Here is an 18714-nt window from a genome sequence, read left to right as displayed (position 1 = left end):
AGGTTCCTCAGCTCACGTGTTCACATCAGCGGAGGACATGTACCGCCAGAGGTACTACGAAGTACTTGACACTGTACTGTCCTCGTTAAGCGACAGATATCCACCTGAGATGTGGCATCATATGTCACACATTGAGCAGTTTGCCACAGGAAAGCAAGACGAAGCATACATAACAAAGTTCTACGGTGACGACCTTGAACGAGGACGGCTGATTTTGCACAGAGACATACTTATTGACATCGTAAGCCAACAAAAGTCGGCACCATTGCACACATTAGAGGACGTCGTGCAGATGTTTTCGGGGGACAAGGGCGAACACCTACGAAACCTTTTGCCGGAAATGGCCAAGCTAACAAAAATTGCGTTGACCATACCGGTCTCGTCAAGCACATCCGAGAGGTCCTTTTCTTGTCTTCGGCGACTGAAAACGTACCTGCGGTCGACGACTGGACAAGCCCGTTTGAACCATCTGGCCATTTTGCACACTCACAAAGAACTCTCCCGCAAAATCAATTGAAATAAAATTGCCGACGACTTCATTGCTAGAACAAGTGCCCGAATGAACACATTTTCCCTCAAGGTGAAACCATCCCATCAGACAACGAAATGATGTCTTTAATAGGAAAGAGAAAGTTGCCAACTCACAAGTTAAAGCTAACCATTTGGTTAAGAAAACAAAGCAAAAAGTTATTTCCAGGAACGAAAACGGGGTGCATGACAGGACAAGTAGGGTGAGGCCTTTTGGGTACGCAAAGACGCTTCGTTGCGCTATTTCTAAAGCTTCCCAGTCTATGCTGTGCTTTTTCCTTATTAATATTTATTTGTCATGTGCTGCATTAGCTGCTCAAAAACGCAATCCACGCTCTTACTACTTCCTCTCGTGCCCTTTCCCATTGTTGAGATATCGTTGTGTCTTATTTATTTATTTGTTAATATGACTGTGTATTTCTGCGCCTGATAATTTATTACTCTATAATCATTTATTCCGCCGCCGGGAAATAAATGAAACCAGTGGCATAAGGCATGTTTTGACAAGTAAATAAAGTATTGCGTCATGGAGTCACGTTGTTTTATGCTAATAATTGTAGTCATAAGTTGTGTAGAGAAATTGGTATATATTGTTTATGGTTTATACATGTTATGTCTTATCTTTTCAACTGACAGGAAAATATTGCTTGACTGTGTCTTTGTATATTAAAACTTTCACAAATCGTTAGGTGGCTGTTTTCATTTGTGTAGTTGTGTGACTTATAGGCACAAAACACACATATCTCCGTAACGTGAATAACTTAATCGGCTGTTCGCATGGCTCATCCGAGAGACGGCAGTCTCTTTGTGGTACGAGGGGACTCTGGTTATGAAATTGAACTATATATATATATATATATATATATATATATATATATATATATATATATATATATATATATACGACCAACCCAACCAGCTTAGGCAAGCTGGTCAGCCCCCCCCCCCCCCCGGGAAAATGAAATCTTTCCGCCTATGGTTGCGGGCTTCTTGACGCTTAAAACGCGTAATAATACTTCCAGTCCCTGATTTAATTTCTGCCATTGGCGCAGCAATAGGTTTTTGGCTAACATCTGGCTCTGTATCGTAGTCATAACTCGCGATCCGAATTTGCTTGTCCCGTTGTGCAATCGGTGTTTCCTTATATCTTTTTAGCTCGCGGTATTTAAACGGAGCAAAAATTAGGAAAAGGTGAAACGATCGCGCCCTCTGTTATCGTTACGCCTCAGCACGGCGCACTTTGTGTCTCGCCGTAAGAGGTACAGATGGCGCCACCATGCCTTTTATTGAGATAATGATGAATAAACGTTTATTGAGCAGTCTGGTGTTTTCGTCCTTTGTTGGGAGGCCCAAACCTTGGCGCTGAGCCATCCTTTCGCCCTGTCTCACCAAAAGAAACGTGTTTTTCCCTCTTAAGTGCCGCCGCAGACCGCATGTTTTGGCTGTGATTTATCTTCAGCACCCAAACATGATTTTATTTAGGTACACCTCCGAATACCACCTGTGTTAAATGACAAAAACTGCTGTGAAATTGAGTCGGTGGTTTAGCCTGAATGGTTCTTTATGCATGCCTTGTTCTTATGCAACACCCCTTAACGCTTTTGCGCTTCAAGTGCGGCACCTATGCGAAGAGATTGGCAATGTAACCACTGCAGGCGAAATACCCATTTAGCGTCATGCTGTTTGCTTCTATAGGCTCTACAGCAAAGCCGTTTTGATTCCACTTTTTCTGCATACCGTGAAGGTTGTTTACCGATGTTCCACCACGTGCCTGACTATGTGTGTGAAAGTACTACATGGAAAGAAAGTGTTTGGCGCTAATGCGAAGTAGTGCATTGCATGGTTATGCCTTCTCAAGATGTTAACTTTTGTTGCCCAGAAGCAGATGACACTAAATTGAAAACTTGGAACACTAATGTGTTGGATTGTGCGAATGGTAATTTTTGAGACCGAATCGAATAGAAATGGAATCGAATATCGAATACTTTTCAAATAGTTTTGGAAGAATGGACAGCCGTTCTTCCAATTAATATAAAACGATGTTCACATCCCAATATTGTTAATGTTAGCAAGTTTCTGTCATAACATAGTACGTTATGAAGCATTGTTTATTAAATGCACAAATGGAGTATTTGGCGCCGGCATTTAGTTTCTTCGCATCCACAGGACCCTTCAGAGTGCGAATGATTGCTGTACACCCTGTAAAGTATGGCGACCTAAGCGGCGTAGCCCGCTCCGCTACACAAGTTCCCATGTTTTATGTATATACAATGCCCACGGGGCAGAAACATTACCGTACTCTTGCTCCAATTTTATGTTTACTTGGGCGCACTTTACATTTTGAAATATTCGAAAAAGAATTCGAAATTTATTCGTATTTATTATTAGTGACTATTAAATTCGAGGACAGACACTATTCCATTCGTTATTCGAAAGTTTCAAATATTCCCACACCCCTACTTATGTGTACTTCGCACGAGATTTTTCATTTTCTTGTTTTGGGCAAGACCAATAGCTTCAATATTTCTGTCGTTGCGATCGCATTGTTGTAGCAAAATAGCGAGAACTTGATGCACACACATTGTATATGTCTCTGTAAATTTTACCGTGTTTAGAGATTGTCTCTTTCAAAGCTTGCATTCCTATATAAGCCAACAAGACAGGGACAGATAATGATATCAAACATTATTAATGCCAGCCTCTCTCTAAAATTTAAATATTCGGTTTTCCGAGGCACTGACCCGGCCGCATAGATATCTGTGAAGGGTTTCAGAGTAACGTCAAGTAGTTCAGCAGTGGTAAACGTGACACCTCCAAGAAATTATTCTACAAATTTATCCCGTGGTCTTGACAGTGTGTCGGCAAGCCGTTTTTAAACGTGACTTTTCTCGATGCACGCTGTGCGCAAGAGGGCACTGCACATTATTTGATGATACATTCACCTCAGACTATGGTACATACCCACTAAGGGTGATTGGCCAAGAATCTGCAGTGGCGCAAGCGGAAACGTATTAATTGAATACAGTGGTAAAATGCTCAATAAGTGGAATGAATTAAAGAGCGCATTTTAACAGTCGTGATTTACTCTAGTGTTTTAGAAGGTTTTACACGAAGCTGTCTGTGGCTAGGATCCCGGGATTTCTTTGTGGCGTAACGTCGACAGAAAATACTGGTGGGCCGATCCCGGCGCTTGTGCAGGGTGTTGTATTTACAAGAACGATGCAACCGATGCATGTACATCATCTTCTCCTTTATTGTCCCCACGCGACTTCCTTCTTCTTCCATATACATTTCCTCGGCTGATAACAAAAAAAAACGTATCGCTTGCGTAGCACGTAGTCCCGCAGTTTTAAGGCTGTTTTGTTAACTCGAACGGTCTTCCGTGGTGATGGGCCAGTCTGTTTTTCCTGCAGCGAAGACTCTCTACTTGACTCGCTGTTGTGCACTTGTGTTGTTACCTAGCTATTGCCGTGACGTAGATGGACAGTCAGCAGGCAACGCGCTAACTTGAAGAGACGGGTCGGGGAGCGGTAGAGCCCACTCTAAAAAATCAGGACGATTGGTTATGCACTTCTTCACAGCTTCTGGATGGATGGCTTGAAAGCTGGAAGCGTTCCATATTCGACCGTGTTCGAAAAGAAAGGAAGCTGGTCCTAGTTGCTCGATAATCTTATTGGGGTCCGAAAAGTGTAAAGAAATCTTGCCTCGAATTTTAGGCTTTCTTACGCGGGCGGAGTCGCCGACGGCAAATTATCTCACTCGAGGTCCGCGACGTCGTCTGTATAAAGCTTTGAAGAAGCTTGTTTTTGCCTGACACGCTGACACAACATCTTATTGCCTATGATGGATTTTCATTAAAAGATCTATCCGACAAGCCAATGATGTTTAATCGCGTTCGTGGCCGTCGTCCATGCAACAAAACGGCGGGTGCAACTATCGTTAAGGCCTGGGGTGTGCAGCGGTAAACACCGATGTAATCTGTGACGGCAACGCGAATATCACGCCGCTCATATACTGCCATCTGCACAACAGACTTCAGCAACTGTGTTGAATCTTTCTACGAGACCGTTTGCTTGGGGGTGGTAGACAGACGAGGAACAATGGCGTATACTACGTTCCTGAAGGAACTCTTCAAATTCAGCGGAGCCGAACTGCGGTCGATGGTCGGAAACTATCTCATTGGGTAGCCTTCACAAGCAAACACTCGTACCAGGAAATTCTTGACCATCGTTGTAGAAACTTGTCTTGAAAAATTAACTTCCGGCCACTTGCTGTGATAACAAGCACCACTACATACCAGCAATCGATGGGAGCTTGCTCAAAGGGTCCAATAATATCAATACCAATCTTCTCCCAAGGTTTGTCAGGGAAAGCTACTGCCGGCATAAATGCTGCAGCTGGCCACGCGGACTTATCACAGGACTGACAAACAACACAGAGTTTAACCAGTTGCTCAACGTGTTCATCAATTCGAGGCCACCAGTACAACTCTCGCAGTCGACTTTTCGTACGACTGATCCCCGGGTGGGATTCGTGTGCAACTTCCATCAAACGATGAGTAAGGTTACTTGGAACGACTGTCCTGTCACCACGGTAAAGTTGTGTACAATTAACAGTTCTGCACGCAGATCAAAATATGGCATTAGCTCCGCTTCTATATCTTTTTATGAGGCCAGGATGATGAAGTAAAGTCCACAACGTTTGCAATAGTACTGTCAGTTGCACTCGCTGTTTGGAATTCTATGATCTTTACCATCAAGGAAAGAAGGCAAACAAACCCACTTTCAGCAGCAACCTTATTAGGTTCTCCTTGCAAAGGTAGTCGAGGGAGCGCATCAGCCAACACATTGCTACTTCCATTGCGGTACTCTATGGTGTAGTTGTAAGAAAGCACACACACTGACCAACGGGAAATACGGATAGGCTGATGTCCAGTACCTTTTGTTAACAACAAGGTGATGAGAGCACAATGGTCAGTTCGCAAGACAAAGAAACGACCGCACAGATAGACGTGCCAACGTTTACAGGCCCAAACGCATGCTAAGGCTTCACGTTCGCCTGCAGAATATCTTCTTTCTTGTGGGCCCAATGTGCGAGAGGAAAAGGCTACTGTCTATAGAGTTCCCATGTTATATTGTTGCAGCACCGCGCCCACTCCGTACCCACAGGAATCGGTCGTGACGATGACAGGAAAGTTCGGATCAAAGAAATGTAAGACGTTGCAAGTTGTCAGTACCGATTTTAAACAGACGAAACTTTGTTCAGCACATGGCATCCAAAATAATGTTTCGTTGCCTCCGCCTCGAAGCAATGCCCGTAAAGGCGCCACAACATCCGAGAGATGCGGAACAAACTTGGAGTAAAATCCCACCAGTCCTAGCTGGGAACGACCTTCCTTTACGTTTGAAGGTGCAGGAGCTGCTTTTATCGCTTAAATAGAAGACGCTAGTGGAAAAATTCATTTCCCGTTCACAACACGCCCCAGAAACGTGAGTTCTGTGTCGTCAAAAACGCACTTCTCGTTGATTATGAGGCCTGCTTTAGAAAGCCGTTTCAAGATAGTGCGGAGATTTGGGAGATGATCTGGAGAACAACCATAGACAATAATGTCGTCTATCAAGAAAAGTACACCTTTGCATCCTTTAAGTATGAGATGCATCATCTTCTGAAATGCTGATGGAGCTGAAGCCAAGCCGAAGCACACTCTCTTAAAACGAAAGAGCCCATGATGCGTAATAAAGGTTATGAGATCACGACTCTCAGGGTTGAGTTCCACTTGATGTTAAACAGACGCCAAATCCAGCTTCGAAAATCGCTGGGCGCCAGCTAAGCTGTGCAGCAGCTCTTCTGTCTGTGGAAATAGAAAGCTATCAACAATTGTAGCTTTATTCGGTTCTCGCGGATCAACGCACATTCGTATTGATCCATCCTTTTTTTCGAACCACCACTATTGAAGAAACCCACTGAGAGGTGTCAACGTGCTCAATAACGTCTTGTGCTTCAAGTTCCTGCAGTTCAACTTTCACTTGCTCGCGAACAGTAAAGGGCAACCTTCGGAGCTTGCTGGCAACGGGTGAAACGGCCTCGCGAACTTCATGTTTGAATCCATTGGCAAATCCAAGCTGTATGTCAAACAGATGTTCGCGCACTGAATGTAGCTCAGATGGCAATGCAGGAGTACTAGGGGTCAACGCAAGACACTGAAGCGATGTGCCTTCAATCTTCATTTTAGTGCCGCAATGGCACCTAGCCCCAGAACAGTGGTGCCTTCAGACACAACATACAGAAGAATACAAGAACTTCAGTCTCGGAACGTAGCTGACGCGACAAATCATCCTTGAACTCCTATTTTCGACTTGGAGTAGTCGAAAAGCTGCACTTAGGTAGGCTTCAAAGGGCAAGTGCTTGCCAAAAAATGGCGATAGAGTTATGCTAGAATAGTGACAGACGATCTCGTATCAACCAGAAACGAGATAGCCTGGCCTTCCACGCAGACGGATGTGTAAATGCCGTGTTTGTGTCCCTGGACAACACAAATTGGTTTTCGCTACCGTGTGAGCTAGAGTCGTCGTCTTCGACTTGTCGAACTTTCACCGAATGACCAGATGACTTACACATAAAATCTGGATGCTCAATCTTCCCGCAGCGCCGACGTCTGCACTTGCGTGCCTTACATGCAGGGCTATTTGAAAGATGGTAGTCGGTCCACAACGATACCATGCTCGAAGGTTCATGGCACCTTGTATTGGATGCCTGCACGCTTTGGCTTTGCACTTGTCACAACGTACATGTTCATCTGTCTGGTCTGGTGATTGAGGAAAACTTTGTGTTTTTTTGACTTGATGAACTGATGCATCATCGCAAAATTCCTTAGCTTGACTCATGGCCTGGTCGTACTGATTTGCGATCGTGAGAGCTCGTGAGAGCGTCAGTGAGGAGCCTTCAAAAAGTAACCTCTCACGTAAATGATGATTTGTCGTTTTCGAGACAAGCTGATCAGGTAGCATTTCATCGGTAAGGCTTCCAAAAATACAGTCGGCAATGAGGCTTTGTAAAGCAGCGATGTATTCTTCTACTGTCTCACCTGCATCTTGAGCATGGCGACCGAACCACTGTCGAGCCACGATGACGTTGACTGAATGCTTGAAATGGTCAGAAAGCAAGGAGATTGCAGAGTCATACGCGTCCTTTGTCGACACGGTGTCACATGCAATTGAAGGGCCAGCAGCAGGAGGAGCGGTACCAGAGCCCGACGGCAAGTCCGCTGACTTCAGTGTGGAGAGAATCCGCAACCCCTCCATGCCAAGACAGGTGAGTAGAATCGCTCTGCGGCGTTCGGCTGGAAGGTCCGAAGCTGCAAAAGCTACCATATACGTCACAATGGTCTGCTTCTACTGGTCCCATGGGACAGCCAGATGACGAGGTCAAGGCAGGGAAGGCGGTGGCGGTTCTAATCCCGGAATGCTCATTGTGGTGATCTAGCAGGGTAAATCACCAGGAAACTTGCCCTTGTATGGGTTGAATCCTCGTCGGTCGCCTATATGTTGTATTTAGAAGAACATAGAAGAATGATGCAACCGATGCATGTACATCATCGCATGCGGTCTCCTTGATCTCCTTGCTTGTTTGTCTTCAAGAGCGGCTCATACCCGCTATGGGAGGTTGACGAAGGAGGTTGGCAGGGAGATTAACAAGACGCACGTCCGGTTTGCTACCCTGCACTGGGGAATAGGGGTATAGATATGAGAAGAGAGAGAAAAAGGAAATATAGAGAGCACAGTTTCGCGCACATTTGAAACTTCGCACGAAGTGTACAGACGGTTGCCAAGACCTGTCGACTTGAGGTAGTGCAACAAGGCTTTCGTGGTTTTCTGTGCCATCGACTCATACAGCCATGGTCCAAGGATCTTCATTTCCGAAAATGGTCGAGAATCCAGCTGGTTCAATGCTGTCCGGAGAGCTTCACGCTCGACGTCGAACTGGGGACAGAGACATAGGACATGTTCAATTGTTTCTCTGGTTCCACAAGAGTCACATATGGGCGTATCCCCCATTCCAATGCGGAACTAAGTAGGCCTTTGTAAATGCCATCCCGAGCCAGAGGCGGCACAATACTGTCGCCTCAGAGCGGGAAATGTTTGATGGCACTTGAAGCTTCAAGGATGGGTCAATTTTATGGAGATGGCACTTCGGGTTAAGAGAAGACCAATATTTGTGTGTCATAGCTTTAGCCACGATATGAAGTTTTCCTGCAGCGTCGGTCCTGGATAAGGGTATTCGGACTGGTCGGCCTTCCAGATGAGCAGACCGGGCGGCTTCGTTGGCGAGGTCATTACCAGCAATGCTGGTATGTTCCGGTAGCCACTGAAATATAATTTCATGCCCTCTAGCGATAGCTTGATGGTGGTCTTCTCTTATCTCATATACCAGCTGCTCATGAGTCCTGTGATAAATGGCAAAATGCAGACTCTGAAGTGCTGCCTTAGAATCACAAAATAGGACTCATTTCTGAGGTGTCTCTTGCAGGAGGTATTGTACAGCAGCACGCAGGGCAGCAAGCTCTGCCGTCGTTGATGTTGTGACGTGTGACAGTTTGAACTTGAGTGTGGTTTTCCTAGCCGGAATGACAACGGCACCTGAAGAACTGGTAGATGAGACGGAACCATTGGTATAGATGTGTATTCCGTCCCAGTAGGTCTCATTCAATAATAGCAGCGTCATCTGTTGCAGAGCTATTCTTGGGTGATTGGCCCACAACAGCTGCGCCAACATCCCTATGGCAATGTCCCAGAGAAGAGGCTCCCAATTATAGAGTATCGGGAATCGTAATATTCAGTCCAGCACTGTGAAATTTTCCTTCTAAAGTGTTTTCTTTATTGTCCCCACACGACTTCCCGACAACGGTGGTGCAGGCCTCGGCAAAGCTAACGCCAACTTCACCGGTGCGACGGCCAGGTTTCAACGCGAGTTTCTCAACCGGAACGTTCATGATAGACATGTTCGGTTGGGTGATGCCCAACGACGATACGCCCATTCTCATCGTGGGGGCAATATTCACTACAGTAGACCCACCATAGTCACAGCTTCGCTGGCTTCCATCTTCACAGTAGTGAAAGGACTCTGAATTTTTGTTTGAAAACTTGGTTATTTGGTATTGTTTCTCCCCTTCTTCCTAAGTAGTTTTTGGGATTGGTGGTAGCCGGTCATAAAGGGATCTATTTTGTCATTTTCTTCGCCTAATGAATAGCTTCGAATTGAGGCTCATTTGCCAAAATGGAGCTTAGCCTTATCAGATAGCTGTTTCAACAACCGAACGGGCCCTTTTTGAAATACGACTGCCTTGAAATAGATGCACCGACAAACAAACAAACAACCCAGGTAGCACAAACCCACCTGGAAGACGTCTACATCTGGACTTGTTCAAGCCAAGAGGTTGTCTACAATCCGGCTTTTACAAGCTGAGCAACTGCCCTAGAACTTCACAAGCGTTCCTGAAGCAAAAGCTAATGCTCCCTCCGTATTCGCTTTGGGGAAGTCTTGGCAAGCTGTTCGTTAGAATATGTGTAGAACTTGCGTATGAAGGCTTATTTTGCTTGCCCGAGAATATCTGCAATCTGCATTGCAAAAAAAGGTTAACTAATGCTTATGTTAATCGTGCGCTAATGCAGATTGCTGATACTGGTATGCTTTTACTTAGAACCGGTGGTGCGATTCAGACTTTCTAGGAAATGTAGATACATTGAATGTGACTGGCTTTAACGTTCAAGATTAAAGCAAACCAAAAGCTACTAAGTTGAAAAGTGCAGTATTATGTGCAAAATGCCTGCTTTTGCAAAGACATAAAAAATAAAAGCAGTCGCATAGATTAGAGCTTATAATAAAATATGTGAAAGTATAACGTTGAGAGCCCGTGTGTGACATGCTAACATGTATGCATATGGCAGCAATGTCATTTCGGCACCGAAATGAAATTCTTCGGGAATGAATGGTCTCGCAATAGCATTACACTTTGCAAGTGAACCGCAATTTACAAATTTGGGTATACTACTAACACAAGAAAAATTAATGCAGCGCAAAAGGGTGTTGAATGAGGCTCATGTTCTCTTGCTATCTGGAAGTGAACAGTAATTATAGCTTTCCTTCACTTTGGATCTTGTAAGCAAGCGGCCCTGATCGCCAATTACAACTGTAATAAATGCATGTGATACTTTATTTGGCGTTCCCAAAATGTATTGTGTCTAACGTAGAATCCATCAGAACGTATACAAGTTTACATATGATCACATTAACGTATGATGTTACAACAGCATGCATAGATGGTCCTTGAATGTTATCGGCCATTGTCAACAGGTATTTGAAGATCATATGTAACAGTTGACGTAAGTAGAGTTTAGAACCATGCACTTAATTCTTATGCGGAACCAACGGTCAATTTTATTGACATTTAAACATGCTACGTAAACGACGCTTGCTAGGTAATAACATCAGTGTAGTTTGAATTTCTGTATAAAAACTAACCGAATACTAAGCTTAAAATAACATGCTCACATCTTACCCACTCGCAAACTGCAATTCTTCAACCAGGCGGCTGCTGCTTGGCGAATGACATGGGTCGTCACATTTTCCCACGTGGGATTGCTTCGAATACCTTCGGGAATACCAAACCATCTAGTCAAACAATGCAAGTAGCACACAGTATCAGCAGTTTTAGCTGATATCCAAACCATTGTCAAATACGAACAGTTCTGCAATTAATAAATACAATTTATGGAAAATCAGTTCTATGGAACTACAACGGGGAATAAGTTTTATAAAAGAAAGAATTCTCATCCAGCCGACTTAACTACAATGACTGGTTGATAATCTTCTTTTGTAGCGTTAGCTACACTGGCCTAGCCAAGCCCGTTTCGCGCGGCACATCAAGAGCCGTGCTGCGCATGCGCAAGGATCACTGATGTCACACGGCTTGCGCACCGGAGCTACCAGAGCCGGCACCTCTCGCGCACTCCGCCGCCGCCGCGCGCGGATCACCGCCGCCGGTCTGCGCATTCCAGAGGAGTGACGTCGTAGCCGTGGTAGACGCACTGGCGCCGGCGCGCGCTCGCTGTGCAGTCACCGTCTGACTCTGCGCTGGAGCTGCGCTTCTGACTGGCGTTTGCCTGTGTGGTATAGCCATGGAGAAGGAGAGCGCAAATGCTGCTCAACAGCGCAGAAGAACGGAGAAGCTTGACTCATAAGAATAATCTTATCTTAAGAATAATCTTAAGAATAAGCTAAGAATAATCAGCTGAACGTTTGCTAACGCTACGTATATCCTGGCATAACCGAGCTAAGCCACTGCAACTTTTTTTCAAATGTGTCCATCTATTTTTAGGGGCGAAGCTCCTTAGGGCGTGGGTCTGTCCTTCCTCCGTATGTAGCCACCTGTACTTTTATGAAGTGTTCACTAGATGGCGTAAGTCCGTAGCTCTGGTTGGCATGGAGACCGCTATGTATGTATGTATATGCATATATACATATATATGTATATGTATATAGTATAACCGGAAGCCGACTTCCGCTTCCGTGTCCGCTTCTGTTTCCACTTCCGGTTCCGGAAGCCAGCTTCCGGCTTCCGGAGAACGCTTCCGGCGTTTTTCTCTCTCGTCCGTAGCTAGGTGCGCTGCGGTGCACAAGGGCGTTCGTTCCCGACGCGCGTTCTCTTTCTCTCGTTACCGACGTGCGCTATATTTCTTTTTCGTCCGTAGCTAGGGGCGCTGCGGTGCACAAGGGCGTTCGTTCCCGACGCGCGCTCTCTTTCTCGTCCGTAGCTAGAGCGCTGCATTGCCCAAGGGCGTTCGTTCCCGACGCGCGCTCTCTTTATCTCTCGTCCGTAGCTGTGGTTTACCCGAATGATCCCCCGGTGCTTTGCCCACTCATCATCATTCACTTCGTGGATATGCTGTGCTTTTTTTTTTCATTCCAAACGCAATGAATATGGTGACTAAGAGTTCCTGTGCTTATGCCCAATCAAACAGCAGCCCCATAAAACACCTTCAATGACACTGTAGACGTGCAGGTCACTGAAGCTTTTTTTCCTGCCGCTGGCCTAGATGTCATGAGCCAATAAAGGAAGAAAGAAAGAAGAAGAAGAAGCAGAAGATAAGAAGAGAACAAGAAGACATGAGGAGTCGGCGGCAGAAATAAAGAAAAAAGAAGTTAGAAAATAAGGACGTCCGAATAAGCATACAATATGAAAGCAGAAGAATAAGCGCAAAAGTGCACGCGCAGCTACGTGGCCAACGGGAGAAGAGACACGTAGCCGAAGAGAGCAGCCCAGCTACGCTCTGGGCATAGGCAAAGAGGAGCTGGAGGACGAACAGGAAGGGTGGTTCGCGGAGACGTCCGCAACCCAGAGGAAGCTGTTCTTCGGCTGCCGGGGCCACGACCCGCGAGCTGAGTGGACGTTCCACCGGAAGCCGCAGCTACAGGCTGACGGCACCGTTTCCCGGATTCTCTGCGGCTACGATCCGCAGGCTAGCGGAGTTGACCGGGCGATCCTGGTGCCTCGGACACCCCACCGTCCTGACCTCCTGGCCAGCTCAAGCGGGGACCGAACGTCGGACACAGCGACGTCGAGCCTACGACGCATCGGCGGGCCCAACGACGTGTCGTCGGAAGCCGCGACGACGAGGTGACGTGGCCACGTGGAGCGACTTATTGTAAATATTTTGGACTTATGAATTTTAATATGAGGACTCTGGGGAATTTCTAGAATTTACTCGTGCTGTAAATTGTTTGTCTCGCGTGCTGTTTTCTTTGTCGTTTTTTTTTTCAATTATAAATGTTTGTCTTAAACGTGCGACTTGTCCCTGTCTGTCTGTAGTCCACCGAAATCCACGACACTAGAATGCTAGTTTCCACACAAGCTGTCTGAAAATAGTGGGTAGGATGCCCGCAGTAAAGCTTTAAGTCCCAGCACCCCTTACAAGATAGTCATTGTGTCTCAAAAAGACAAAAACATGATGGCAAAAATAATTCGAAGCTGAAATCGCCAGTATACACCATGTGGCTTTTTCAGTGTTTGTTTGCATGAATTCAGGAATGAAAACCCCAGAAAATGTAAGGCACAAGAAGAAATGACACTATGCGTTGCAAAAAAAAATTATTATTGCAGTAGTATAGACACGCAAAAACTGCAAGATGTAAACATCCGTAGCGTAAAAAAGTTATCACAATATGCTGTGTATACAACAACTTCAAAACATGAAGCCACAAATGTCAATAAAAATGTGAAGTCACTTTAACATGCATATAAAGTGCATTCGTTACACCTGGCACGAATTATATATGGACATGTGCTCATATATAAATTCATAAAGCTGTCATCGAAAATTCGGATGGGAGTTCGGCCTGGATTCTAATGCGGACATATCCCTCTTGTTTTCCAAGGGCAGCTGGTATTCTGCCACTGCCAATCTGCCAGTTTTGGTAGGAACACCGAGAGCTGCTAGGCGCATTTCATCTTGATGTCTTATACTCTTCCCAGGTTTCCAATTAATGCGTAAATTTCTGAAAGCGCTGAAAAATAAGACAAGATCCATGAACATTTTGACATCTCCAAGGCCTTGGGGCATGAACAGTTCCAAGACCTTGGGTACCAAAAGAAAAAAGCATCAGGTCGTATTTGGTAACAATGGCGTTCGCACAAACTCTCATTTTGTTTTTGTGCACCTCATTTCTTTTTGTTCTTCACAAAATGAACCTAGTGGATGTATATAAAACTCATGTGCTTACGTCTCGATGTCACCAGTCGGAGGGACGCGGATATATTATTCGCATCGTGATGCAGTTCTAAGACCGCCCACGAAGTAATATATGTCAATAAACGGCATAGCTCGCGTTTTACAGCGTCAGCTGTTATGGGCTCATTCCAATAGCCGTTTAGGTTCGCGATGGTGTCCGCTGCCGCCTCCGCCGATGGCGTCCGGCGAAAGTAACCGCTATGGCTGGAAATTCGAAAAAAGTACCCGGTTCCCGCCGGGATCGAGCCCGCCCCCGCTGCGTGGAAGCCAGATACTCTACCACTGAGCCGCGCAAGCGCTTGCTATCGAGCGCCGGAAAAAAATTTCCTTTAAGGCCGGCGCAGACGATCCGTACCTCCCCCAATATGGTGGCGCCATCTAGTTAAGGCGCCTGCAAACGCATCGTGCGCAGGCGCAGACGACGAGATGCCATTCAGACGAGGCGCGCAATAAACAAAACAAGATCCCCAGCCTCCGCCAGTATGGTGGCGCCATCTAGTTAAGGTGCCTGCAAACGCAGCGTGCCCGACATGTAAGTTGCAGTTGTAACGCTTGATGGGGCTCAGCAGACTGCTGCGCAGAGAGCATTACAAGCCGGAGCTCGCCGTCGACGCCGGGCGGACTGTTCAGATCGTTCTCGTCGAAATGAGGCGAACACACTGCCGCGAAGACCCTGCTTTGCGTGGTGCCCAAATTGGAGCTACTCTTGAGCCGCTCCATCAGCTTACGCTGTGACTGTACTGCGTGTGCTGCGCAGGCCTGTGACTTTTTTATCGTTGTAACCACAGCTTAAAAAGTTCGCAATCTTCAACCATGAGGAAACTACGCGGTGACTCAGCGAGAAGCGGTTCCTGATGTAGCAATTATAGTGCGCACAACCGATGCTAACGGCATCGAACGATCCTACACTAACCAAAATGTAATCCCACCTTCATGAGCTTATTAAGTTGTGTCCGCGGCACCGGACGTGCCGCAAGGAAATTTTAAACAATAACCAATTTAAAACATTAATTTAAAACAATCAAGCAATTGGTCACGGTGTTAAAGCCACGCGATAGAACTTTCAGAAGACGTAAAACATTTGATCACTTACCCAAATGAAAATGCGCCATCAACGCAGAAACACACAAGCGATGCGCGCACAAAACCGACCCTATACCTACCCGTTAAATCCGTGGCTATGGTTCTATGGCTCGGCTTTCAAGTTGAGCAGACCCGGTAGATTTAAGTTGGCTGATATTGGTACGCGTGCTGTCGACCTCTAACTAGCGGTCTATGCGAAATCGTCTCGAGCATAAACCTTGCAGCACACTTGTTGACTATTGTATATTGCGGAGCGCTGCTATATGACAATAACATAACGATGTGATCATTCAACTGATGGTGCTTTCGAAGGTATCGTTGCAAGCCGGTGGCAAAAAAATGCGCGCAAATTTTGCTTGTAAGACTTGGAGATCGACTTTAAAAACGTGTGCTAGAGCGTATACCTCTCCATAGTAGAAGTCTTCAAGACAGTTAATATAAGCTGTGCAGAAGACGTCTACTTTCGAGCTTAACTTAGCACTAGTCGTGTCGAGCTGGGCCAAGCCGAGTCAGAAACGCTTCTAGACGACATTTGCTTCCTGGATGCGACCATTGAAACGGGACCCTTCAAAAAAACAATGCAAAAAAGTTTTCGTGGTCGAACACGGTAAACCTAGTTTGTCGAGCGATAGCACGGTTTCGCTTGCTTTGGGAAAGGACACAGGCGCTGCTCGGCGCCGTCAGCAACTACCACATCTACAACTGCACCACAAGACAACACAGAGACGCTGCTCGGCGTGGCACCAGCCGCGAGCAAATTGACTTTCATGCTGCGTCTCGCTTCAACGCGAACTAAGCATCGAAAGCACAGCGCATACGAAGCTACCAGCACTCAGCGCGCTTTGTCCACATCGCATATCGCTTTCCAGATATGGGCGCCCGCGCGGAGTACGCAGCAGCCGCCGGTAATGCCAGGCAGAGTCCCAGGCTGAGCTTGAAGGTCAGATTTACGGAACTAGGCGTTTTCTGTGTCTGTACCTGGAGTAGTAGAGCTATCGCTCTAAAATGATACGGCACTGGGTTTATCGTAGTAAAGCTTTGAGCGAGTGTAGCTCCGCGATGAATGTTCAGTCAGCACAATTAGTATTTCAGCCGAAATTCGCTACTGCACGTGGCATAGCCAATTTGGACCAAGAAAATCTCCTCTTGTTTTCAGCTTGACTACAGCCTTCGCACCTTGCACTCCGTGCTATCTCTAGACTGTTATATGTGGGTATCTTTTAAGTTTGTTTGTGCACTTCAAACAATAAAGAATGGCGTAAACGCAGCAGAAACTGCAACAGGGCAGGACAAGTGTTATCTTGATTTTTGACGGGATCATAGCACGCAGTAAGATAAACAAGGAGCGTCCGACTCTCCTGATAAGGCATTTCAACTTGTGTCCCGGTGAGCCAGCTGCTTTGTGGCGCAAATCACGGATGGCGCGGAAACTTGTTACCACCCTGAGCTGCGTCTCTGGCAGTGGCCCAAGCGCGGCGTGGAGTGTAGCGAGGCATAGTGGGCTTTCTATTTGTTAACGAATTTGTTCGTTGTAGAGCTAGCTACACGCGCCTTTCCGCTGCTGCACGCGTGGCACTGTGTTTTCGTGTGCACGCGGTAGCCATGTCATTACAGCATGTCTTAGCGGCAGTCCTAGCAACTACCGCTTGTCTCCAGCCGAAGTTTTCGGGATATGTCGTTGCTTTTCAATGCGTAAACATTTACTACTGTAACTGCCAGCGTCATTGCAGGGGTAGTTAAACAATCCGAAGTTGTACGTTGGTATATGCATTTACTAAAGTTATATTTGTTTATAAAAGCTGAAATGAAAAGCTGTATACTGCCTCACATCTGTGTTTATTCAGTACATCACACAGAAAGAAAATCTGTTGTATAGTTTTGCTTACTTGAGCGTGCTTTCGTAGCAGGTCTGTGTTCAAGAACTTCAATTTAAAGCATGTTTCGGCCTGTTTCGTGGCGTGCTTCAGCCGGCAAGCTATACATCATATGAGTAATGCTACCAGGCAAACATCTCCGGCTACAATTAATGCTTTCAGGTATGTGTAGCACACATTACACCTCCTGATTCGGTGACTGGTGGCAGCAGTACATTAAAATTAGGACACATCGCAAGCCCTCAGGAACCTTAGGGCAATTTTGTTTTGTGCTGGAACTCTTCTTAAAACAAATGTAGTTATATTCAGATGGTGGTCGTGAATGTAATAGCAAACTAGAACACACGATCAAGGCATTTCATATTTTCTACTTGGATTATCTCGGTAGCCGCAAGCACCATCACAAGCCAATGTGCCGTTACTGCTACGCTCAAGTGGCTAGCTGTTATCCCCTTTATCTCCCCTAGTATAACAGCGATGGGTAACTTTGGTGACGTAATACTGTTTCACTCTTGCAAATTGGCTGATCGTATTTTTACTCGCTGCAGTCGCAATCGAAAAACACGGCGCAATGATATGCATCTTCAAGCGGCAACGACAGCCCAAATTTCAGCTTGCAACAGTTACAGAGGCACCAAGTCTCATTACGTGGATTGAATGCAAAAGCATTCCGGGCGTTTTGACTGTATCGACGTCCATACTATTTCAACGTTCATGTCACGTGATATTGGCACATGTTTCATCATTTGTTCATGTCACCTTTCAATTTAAGGTTCTTACTTGGTCACGCGTCTATGTCACATGGCGAGGTCACTTGGTCATGTGCTCGGATTGGGCATTGTCAATTTTGAGGGTGGGCCAAGTCAATAGTGGCAATAAGTCCAGGTCGGTCTTGAACCTGGGTCTACTCAATTTTCGAATTGGGCGGTCAATTTGGGGGGGAGGGGTGGGCCACCCAAGTTTTGGGGGTGGGCCAAGTGAATTTTGGTAATAGGCAGGTCGGTTTTGAACGTGGGTCAACTCAATTTTCAAATTGTGCAAAGTTAATTTTGAGGGTAGGCCACCCAAATTCTAGGGGTGGGTCAAGTCATTTGTGGTAGTGGGCCAGGCTGGTTTTGAACGTGGGTCAATTAAATTTTCCAATTGGGTAAAGTCAATTTTGGGGGTGGCCCAGGCCAGTTTTGAACGTGGGTAAACTGAATTTTCGAATTGTGCAAAGTTCATTTCTGGGGTAGGCCGCCCAAATTCTAGGGTAGGTCACGTCAATTTTGCGAGTGGGCGAAGTCGGTTTTCAACGTGGGTCCACTCAATTTTCGAATTGGGCAAAGTCGATTGTGGGAGTGGGCCAGGTTGGTTTGGAACATGGGACAACTCAATTTTAGAATTGTGCAAAGCCAATTCTGGGACGGGCCACCCAAGTTCTTGGGGTGGGCCAAGTCATTTGT

This window comes from Dermacentor silvarum, chromosome 3 (assembly GCF_013339745.2).
Source record: "Dermacentor silvarum isolate Dsil-2018 chromosome 3, BIME_Dsil_1.4, whole genome shotgun sequence".
NCBI lineage: Eukaryota > Metazoa > Arthropoda > Arachnida > Ixodida > Ixodidae > Dermacentor > Dermacentor silvarum.
Note: the sequence above shows the minus strand (reverse complement) of the source record.